Source organism: Artibeus jamaicensis, unplaced genomic scaffold (assembly GCF_021234435.1).
Source record: "Artibeus jamaicensis isolate MK-2021 breed Jamaican fruit bat unplaced genomic scaffold, CSHL_Jam_final scaffold_1964, whole genome shotgun sequence".
Lineage (NCBI taxonomy): Eukaryota > Metazoa > Chordata > Mammalia > Chiroptera > Phyllostomidae > Artibeus > Artibeus jamaicensis.
In genome coordinates, this window is record NW_026522030.1 from 63,230,046 (window position 1) to 63,239,026 (window position 8,981).

At 40.1% G+C, this 8,981-nt stretch overlaps 1 pseudogene; it reads right to left on the minus strand.

Annotated features, from left to right (window-relative positions):
* Positions 1–2,119: 2,119 nt before the first annotated feature.
* Positions 2,120–2,929, minus strand: LOC119046131 (protein FAM220A-like; annotated as a pseudogene).
* Positions 2,930–8,981: the final 6,052 nt, after the last annotated feature.

The window sequence follows — 8,981 nt, forward strand, 5'->3', positions numbered from 1 at the left end:
GGTTTGTGAGGCTGTATGTGGGGGCGGGTCAGAGAGAGACAATGGCGGTTCCCTCTGTCACTTCCTGCCACTGGGGCCTCCTCGCTCTGTCTCACCGTTAGCTCCTTCACCGGTTTATCTGCGCACGAATGCGTGGCCACAATCAGCCCTCAGTGGGTCCACCGCCTTGCCCCTCAGTGGGTCCGCCTGCTTCTCCACACCTGGGATTTGCCCATGGCTGCTGGCGCAACCGGGTGGGTCTGGTGGCTCTTTCCTGCCCGACCCCACTCTGCTGCTGGCTCTGCCCCTCTTACCGGTTTGGCTGAAAGGTTCCTTGTTGTCAAACTTCTGTGTAGTTCAATTTTCTGTGGTTTGGCTGCATTTTTGTTGCTAAAATTTTGTTGTTTTTAAACTTGGTCGTGTGAGAAGGCACAGTGCTTCCACCTACACCTCCATCTTGGTGGAAGTCACTACCTTTAATCAGGTGATATACTTCTTATCTTGACTTCTAGTTTCCATTGATGAATTATTATAGATTAGTATAAAATTTCAGGTATGGTTTCCCAAGCCTTTTTTTTAAATGTTTATTTTTAAGTATGTGTGTGTGTGTGTATATATATATATATACACATACATACATATATATATATAATTTTATATCTGATTTTGAATAATGCAGAAATATGATCATGTCTTTATAATCTAAATTTTAAGAAATCTCATTTTCCCTGCTTCAGGTTCCTTACCTCCCACGATAACCCATGTTAACAGCTTTATATGTGTCCATCCATATTTTTCTGTTGATTTATATAATTCTGTGCATACTTATTCACCATGTACTTATGTACATATGTAAATACAGAAGTTTTATGATCCTTAAATTTAAAAACAGGACCGTATTCTTAAGCTTTGAGAATATATTATTTTTGTCATATAACAATACTCAAAGGAAGTTTCTCCAGTTCAATTGTGTATAACATGAATTCACATTTTAATGGCAGCAAAAAATTCCATGATTTTTAGATGTAACATTGTCTACTCAGAAATCCCTAACTGTTGAGCATTTATTTTGTTTCCACTTCTTTTGGTACTACAAATAATGCTAAAATAAATACCCTCATATGTTTTTATCTACTGATATGTTTATTTCTTTGGGATATATTCCCAGGAGTAAGACTACTGGGTTGGAGGATGCATGCATTTTAATTTTCATAGATGCTGACAAGTATTTTCTTTTTAAAAACATTTATTGTGCTAAGGAACAGATTTTACTTTTAGTATTCCCAAAACTCTAACGTAGTGCATGGCATAATAATCTCACATGCAATATACACTGATATCGGCACCCATAATCCCAAAAATGGTCATCTGACTTTGGGACTCCTTAAAAACTTACACTCTTAGTGACCTTTATTAAAGTTATCAACAAACAACAACAAAAAAGGAGTTAACTCAGAACAACCTTACAGTAAGAGATACCTCAACTCCTAGAATCTGGAAACTTTCTATAGGGGGATGCTTGAGGCGCTTCTCCATGACTGAGTCTCATGCTCAATTGTGTTTCAGGCAACACGGCTAGGGGTCCCAGTTTGAAAAAGGTTTATTCTAAAGGTAAGTTTAATATTGCAACTTTCACCATAGTGGAAGGAATGGGAGATGAGAAAATAAATCAAATATTGCTGTAGATGAAAACTATTCTACAGCAAGTTCACCAACTCAGCAAGGCAGAGCAAGTACAGAGGGGCTGCAGTGCATAACACTCACTCCTTTAGATGATCTGGCAACTGGGAGTGGTAGCATCAGGGACAGCAGCTCTTCAGAATGGGTATGAATGTATATAAAAGGCTTTATGTTAAATCTTTATGGTCTAATCTGATATTTAGGATGTATTCATATTCTCCTGGAAATGGTTTGTGCTTGAAACATATCCGATCCTGACTGTGTTTCAAGAACAATTTAAAACATGCTCCAAAATGTCCTTCCATATCAACCAGCTTTCCATGAGTTTAAATTCCACTTAAAGTCTGTTTGGATATACAAGCCAGAGTAAGAACTTATAGAAAGAAACCATTCTAAGACAACTTTTAAAATCAATGTTACTATTTTTATTGCTCCTTTTGTTCCTTACTTTTGTTCCTTATTATGGCTTTGCTACTTCAAAAGCTTGCACAGCCAGAAATCCTGGTGTTATCTGAAGATCATTTGAGATACTTTGTACAATTGGAAGCATCCTCCTCTATTCTGCTGTTTTTTTCTGAAAGTGAGGACTTTGAACCACCAGGGCAAACACTGTTTTGTCTCATTATTCAGGAACACTTTGGAATGTGTGCTCGTGTGTAGAAAGGACAGAATGCAGGTGAGCAGGAGCTTCTCTCAAGAAAAGCACTTGATTCATCCTCAGAATTTCCCATTTCTGACCTCTTTCGACCCCCAAGGTTCTCCTCTGCTGCACTCTCTTCTGGCTGTCAGCAGCCCTGGGCCCTCTTCCCAGCCAGACCCTGGACACCAAAGGATTCCCCAGCAAAAAGTCCTGTGGTAGCAAGAAATACGTCCACAGTCTTGCTCTGAGTCACTGTGGAAGAATTTCTTCTTACTGATTCTTTCAAATACAGAAGCACTTTGGCACCGTTGTGAAGGAAGAGGTTTGCCTCACTCAGATCACTTTTCCAAAGATAACGTTTCATTTTGTGAATTTCCATGTACTTTAACTACAGGCCTATTCACCTAGGAAGGTGCACCTGATGGGCAAGGGCTCTCTTGTGTACAAAGGCTGCATAATAGCTTGTTCCTGTCCTCTACCTGCACTTTTGAGAGGCAAGAGCAGAGAGTCCCTCTGCTATTTGTCCCTTACCCTGCATTCTCTGTGCAGTGAGCCCCAGCACATGCCTGTGTTAGTCAGAGGAAATCTTCAATGGATCTCCATACCAGCATGAAGGCAGATGTTGTGCATCATGAAAGCAATGAGGCAGAGGCAGACGAAGTTGGTATATAGCCTCCAGGCTGAGGGTGAGGAAGATGAGCAGAGCAGAGCAGAGTGATGGTCAGTGCCTTGCAGAAGCTGGTGTTGGCAGAGCGGGAAAGCCAGGCAGCAGGTCCGCCAGAGCCACCACCAGAGAGGTCCTTGCCAGCTGCCCACCAGCCTCGAATGGACAGGCATAGAATGGACCCGATGCATTGTCAAGGAGCTCGGCCTGGCCACTGTTCCAAGCTCCATGAGCTGATGCAGCCTGGGAGGCGTGAGGCTGGCCTGCGGGCTGGTGGCCTGCCACAAATCCTTTCCACCACCAGCAAGAAATATAAAAACATTTTATGTCAGTTTTATAGAAAATGACATTTGTACATTACACTTATGTAGCACTGTCAAGCAAACACACTGTACTGAGATATATCCTCTTTTTAAAAGGGATTTAATATAATTACATGTATCCATGTAATTGGCAAGTGGAGTTGGGTACCAGATGGGAACAAGGGACAGGAGACGGGAAGAAGAAAGACTACTGAAATAGAAATCTGGAGCCAAGTTTACTTTCATTTAAAAAATATATATATATTTTATTGACTACACCATTACAGTTGTCCTACTTTTTCTTCTCCCCATTATCCCTCTCTGTCCTGCAACCCCCTTCCAACAGCATTTCTCCCCCTTAGCTAATGTCCATGGGTGGTACATATAAGTTCTTTGGCTTCTCCATTCCCTGTACTATTAACCTCCCCCTGTCTATTTTGTACCTACCATTTATGCTTCTTATTCCCTGTACCTTTTCCCCCATTCTCCCATCTCTCCCTCTCCCTGACAACCCTCCATGTGATCTTCATTTCTGTGAGTCTGTTCTAATTATTTGCTTAATTTTGTTTTTCTTTTCTTTATTTTTTTAAGGTTCAGTTGTTGATAGTTGTGAGTTTGTTATAATTTTACTGTTCATACTTTTGATGCTCCTTTTCTTAAGTCCCTTTAACATTTCATATAAGATCTTGGTGGTGGTAAACTTTCTCAACTTAACTTTATCTTCAAAGCACTTTATCTGCCCTTCATTCTAAATGATAGCTTTGCTGGATAGAGCAATCTTGGATGTAGCTTCTTGCCTTTCATGATTTTGAATACTTCTTTCCAGCCCCTTCTTGCCTGCAAGGTTTCTTTTGAGAAATCAGCTAACAGTCTTATGGGAACTCCTTTGTAGATAACTGTCTCCTTTTCTCTTGATGCTTTTAAGATTCTCTCCTTATCTTTAATCTTGGGTAACTTAAATAGATGTGCCTTGGCGTGTTCCTCTTTGGGTCTCACTTCTTTGGGACTCTGTAAGCTTCCTGGACTTCCCTGGAAGTCTATTTCTTTTGCCAGATTGGGGAAGTTCTCCTTCATTATTCAAATACGTTTTTAATTTCTTGCTTTTCCTCTTCTCCTTCTGGTAGCTTTATGATTTGGATGTTGGAACATTTGAAGTTGTCCTAGAGGTTCCTAAGCCTTGCCTTATTTTTCTGAATCTTGTTTCTTCATTTCTTTCTGGTTGAATGTGTATTTCTTCCTTCTGTTCCAAATCATTGATTTGAGTCCTGGTTTCCTTCCTTTTGCTGCTGGTTCTCTGTATATTTTTCTTTATTTCACTTTGCATAGCTTCACTTTTTCAATTTATTGTGTTGACAATGGTTAATAAAATTAATAGCTTACAGTTGTGCAATTCTATAATACATCATCTGTATATTATATTGTAGGTTCACCACTCCAAGTGAAGTCTCCTTCCATCACCATTTATACCTGCTGTATCCATGTTTACCTCCCCCCCCCCTTATTCTCTGGCAATCAGCATACTCTTCTCTGTGTCTATGAATTTTTTATTTTTTGCCCAATCCATTCACCTTTTTCAGCCAGCCATGCAACCTACCTCCCCTCTGACAGCTGTCAAGTCTTTTCTCTATCCATGAGTCTGTTTATATTTTGTTAGTTTACTTTGTTTATTAATTTCACATATGAGTAAAATCATATGTACTTTGTCTTTCTCTAACTGGCTTACTTAGCATAAATCTCTCCAAGTCTATCCATGCTGTCACAAAAGGAAAGATTTCCTTCTTATTTACAGCCAAGTAGTATTCCATTGTATAAATGGAATAGAGCTTTTTTTATCCACTCATCTACCGATGAACATTTGGGCTGATTCCAAATCTTAGCTATTATAAATAATACTAGAATGAACTTAGGGATGCATATATTTTTTCCAATCAGTGTTTCAGGTTTCTTCAGGTAAATTCCCAGAAGTGGAATCATGGGGTCATAAGGCAGTTCCATTTTAATTTTTTGAGGAAACTGCATGTTTTCCACAGTGGCTGCACTAATCTGACTTTCCACTAATACTGTGCAAGGGTTCACTTTTAGCCACATCTTTGCCAGCATATGTTGTTGATTTATTGATGATGGCCATTCTGACAGGTGTAAGGTGGTAGCTCATTGTGGTTTTAATTGCATTCATTTATCTGGTAATTAGTGATGTTGACCAACTTTACAAATGTCTATTGGCCATGTGTATGTCCTTTATAGAGAAGTGTCCATTTTTTAATTAGAATTTTTTTGGGTGTTGAGCTTCTTTTTTTTTTGTTTGTTTGTTTTTTATTTATTTTTTTATTGATTATGCTGTTACAGTTGTTCTATTCCCCCTTTATTCCCCTCCACCCTACCCCCCATCCCCACCATCACCCCCCTTTAGTTTATGACCATGTGTCTCAAGTCCTTTAGATTCTATATTTCCCATGCTATTCTTGCCCCCCCCCATTTATTTTCTATCTACTGTCTATGCTACTTATTTTCTGTACCTTCTCCCCCCTTCTCCTCCTCCCACTCCCCTGTTGCTAACCCTCCTTGAGATCTTCATTTCTATGTTTCCACTCCTGATCTAGCTGTCCTTTTAGTTTGCTTTCGTTTTAGGTGTGGTTGTTAATAACTGTGAGTTTGTTGTCCTTTCACTGTTCATGTTTCTTTAACTTCTTTTTCTTAGATAAGTCCCTTTAACATTTCATATAATAAGGGCTTGGTGATGATGAACTCCTTGAATTTGATCTTATCTGAGAAGCACCTTATCTGTCCTTCCATTCTAAATGAAAGTTTTGCTGGATAGAGCAATCTTGGTTGTAGGTCTTTAGATTTCATGACTTGGAATACCTCTTTCCAGCCCCTTCTTGCCTGTAAGGTCTCTTTTGAGAAATCTGCTGACAGTCTGATGGGGACTCCTTTGTAGGTGACTGTCCCCTTAGCTCTTGCTGCTTCTAGGATTCTCTCCTTGATTTTAATCTTGGCTAATGTAATTACGATGTGCCTTGGTGTGTTCCTTCTTGGGTCCAACTTCTTTGGTACTCTCTGAGCTTCCTGGATTTCCTGGAAGTCTATTTCCTTTGCCAGATTGGGGAAATTCTCCTTTATTATTTGTTCAAATAAGTTTTCCACTGGTGGCTGTGCCTTTCCCCCTTCTGGTACCCCTATAATTCGGATGTTGGAGCATTTAAAGATGTCCTGGAGGTTCCCAAGACTCTCCTCATTTTTTTCAATTCTTGCTTCTTGACTCTTTTCTGTTTGGCCATTATTTGCTTTCTTCTGGTCCACTCCATTGATTTGAGTCCCAGTTTCCTTTTCATTGCTATTGGTGTCCTGTGCAATTCCATTCATTTCAATTAGTTTCGCCTTCATATATGTGTCTAATTTGTCGGTATAATCAACCAGTTCTATGAGGATCCTGATCACCAATGTTTTAAACTGTGCATCTGTGAGTTTTGCTATTTCTTCATCGCTTAGATTTATTGGCTCTGGGGCTCTGAGATCTCCTGTGCCATTCTTGGTCTGTTCGGGCCCTTTAAGTGTGAGAAGCGGAGCCTTGGATTCCCAGGTCGCTGGGTTGTGACGCTGTATGTGGGGGCGTGGCCAGAGCGGGGAAATGGCGACCCCCTCTGCCGCTTCTCACAGCTGGGTGCGGAGGAGCAGTGCCTTAGGTGGTTCACCTGGGCCGGGCCACTCAGAGTCGCTGGGTTATGACGCTGTATGTGGAGGTGGGGTCAGAGCAGGGAAATGGCGGCGCCCTCCACTGCCGCCGTGGGGACGTGCCGGCCCGGTCTAACCGCCCACTTTCTCGCCTGTCCACCCTCGCACAAATGCGCGACCTCAGTCAACACGCAGCCCCGGCCCGGATGTCTCCCCCACGGTCGCTCGCCTGGTTACTCGCTGGGTCGCTCACTAGGTCTGACCCTGCACCTTGATTTCGCGGGCCTGAGTGTGTCTGGCCGAGTCCTCCTGTGCAACCCTGCTCCGCCAGCCGCTGGTTTCGCCCCTTACCGGTCAGGCTGAAGAATTTGTTGTTAACGGACTTCCGAAAAGTTCAATTTTCCGTGTTCTGGCTGTGTTTTCTGTTGCTAATATTTAGTTTTCTCTAATCTTGGTTGTGTGAGAAGGCACGGCACATCCACCTATGCCTCCATCTTGGCGGAAGTCGGTGTTGAGCTTCTTAAGTTGTTTATAAATTGGGATTTTAAACACTTATTAGATGTGTCATTGCTGAACATGTTCCCCCATTCAGTAGGTTGTTTTTTTTTTCAATTTGTTGATAGTTTCCTTTGCTGTGCAAAACGTTTTAGTGTGATGTAATGCCAATTGTTTTTTTGTTTCCCTTGCCTGAGGTGGTATATTAGAAAAATATTGATATAAAAATGTCCAAGATTTTACTCCATATGTTATCTTCTAGGATTGTTAAGGTTTTTATATTACATTTAAGTCTTTAATCTATTCTGAGTTTATTCTTTTAAAAAATTATTTATTTTAGAGGGGAAGGGAGGAAAAAAGAGAGGAAGAGAAACATCAATGTGTAGTTGCCTCTCATACCCCCTGCTACTGGAAACCTGGCCTACAACCCAGGCATATGTCCTGACTGGGAATCCAACCAGCGACCCTTTAGTTCTCAGGTGGGCAATAAATCCACTGAACCACATCAGCCATGGCTGAGTTTATTCTTGCATATAGTGTAAGAAGGTGGTCTACTTTCTTTCTTTCTTTTTTTTTTTTTGCATGTGTCTGTTCAGTTTTTCCAACACCATTTACTGGGCTGAGAAAGACTATCTTTACCCTATTGTATATTTTTGCCTCTTTCATCAAATATTAATGGACTCTAGAGGCATGGGTTTGTTTCTGGGCTCTCTGGTTTTTTCCATTGATCTACATGTCTGTTTTTATGTCAGCACCATGTCATTTTGATTATTATGTCCTTAATAATTTGATATTAGAGAGCATGATACCTCCAACTTTGTTCTTCTTTCTCAAGATTGCCATGGCTATTCAGGGTCTCTTGTGGTTCCACATACATTTTTGAAATATTTGGTCTAGTTCTGTGAAATATGCTATTGGTAGGAATTGTGTTAAATCTATAGACTGCCTTGGGTAGACATTTTATTGATGTTATATTTTCTATCCATTAATATGGCATATGCTTTCACTTACCTTCTTTAATTTCTTTCATCAGTGTCTTATAAGTTTTCAAGTACAGGTCTTTTACATCCTATATTTGTTTCTAAGTATTTTGTTTTTGGATGCAATTGTAAATGGGATTGTTTTCTTTTCTAATAGTTTATTATTGGTATATAAAAAGGCAACTGATTTCTGGATATTTATTTCTGGATAAAGTATCATGCTACTTTACTGAAAATCATTTATCAGTGCTAGCAGGGTTTTTGTGGATTATTTAGGGTTCTCTATATACATTGTCATGTCATCTGCAAAATGACATTTTTACTTCCTCCTTTCTAATTTGGATATTTTTTTATTTCCTTTTCTTATCTGATTGTTCTGGCTAGAACTTCCAGTACTTTGTTGGATAAGAGGTATGAAAATGGCTATCCCTGTCTTGTTCCTGATCTTAAAGGATATGCTTATATTTTTTTGTCCATTGAGTATTCTGTTGGCTGCAAGTTTGTCATGTGTGACCTATGTTCCCTCTATTCCCGTTTTGCTGATATTTTTTTATCACAAGTTAGTGTTG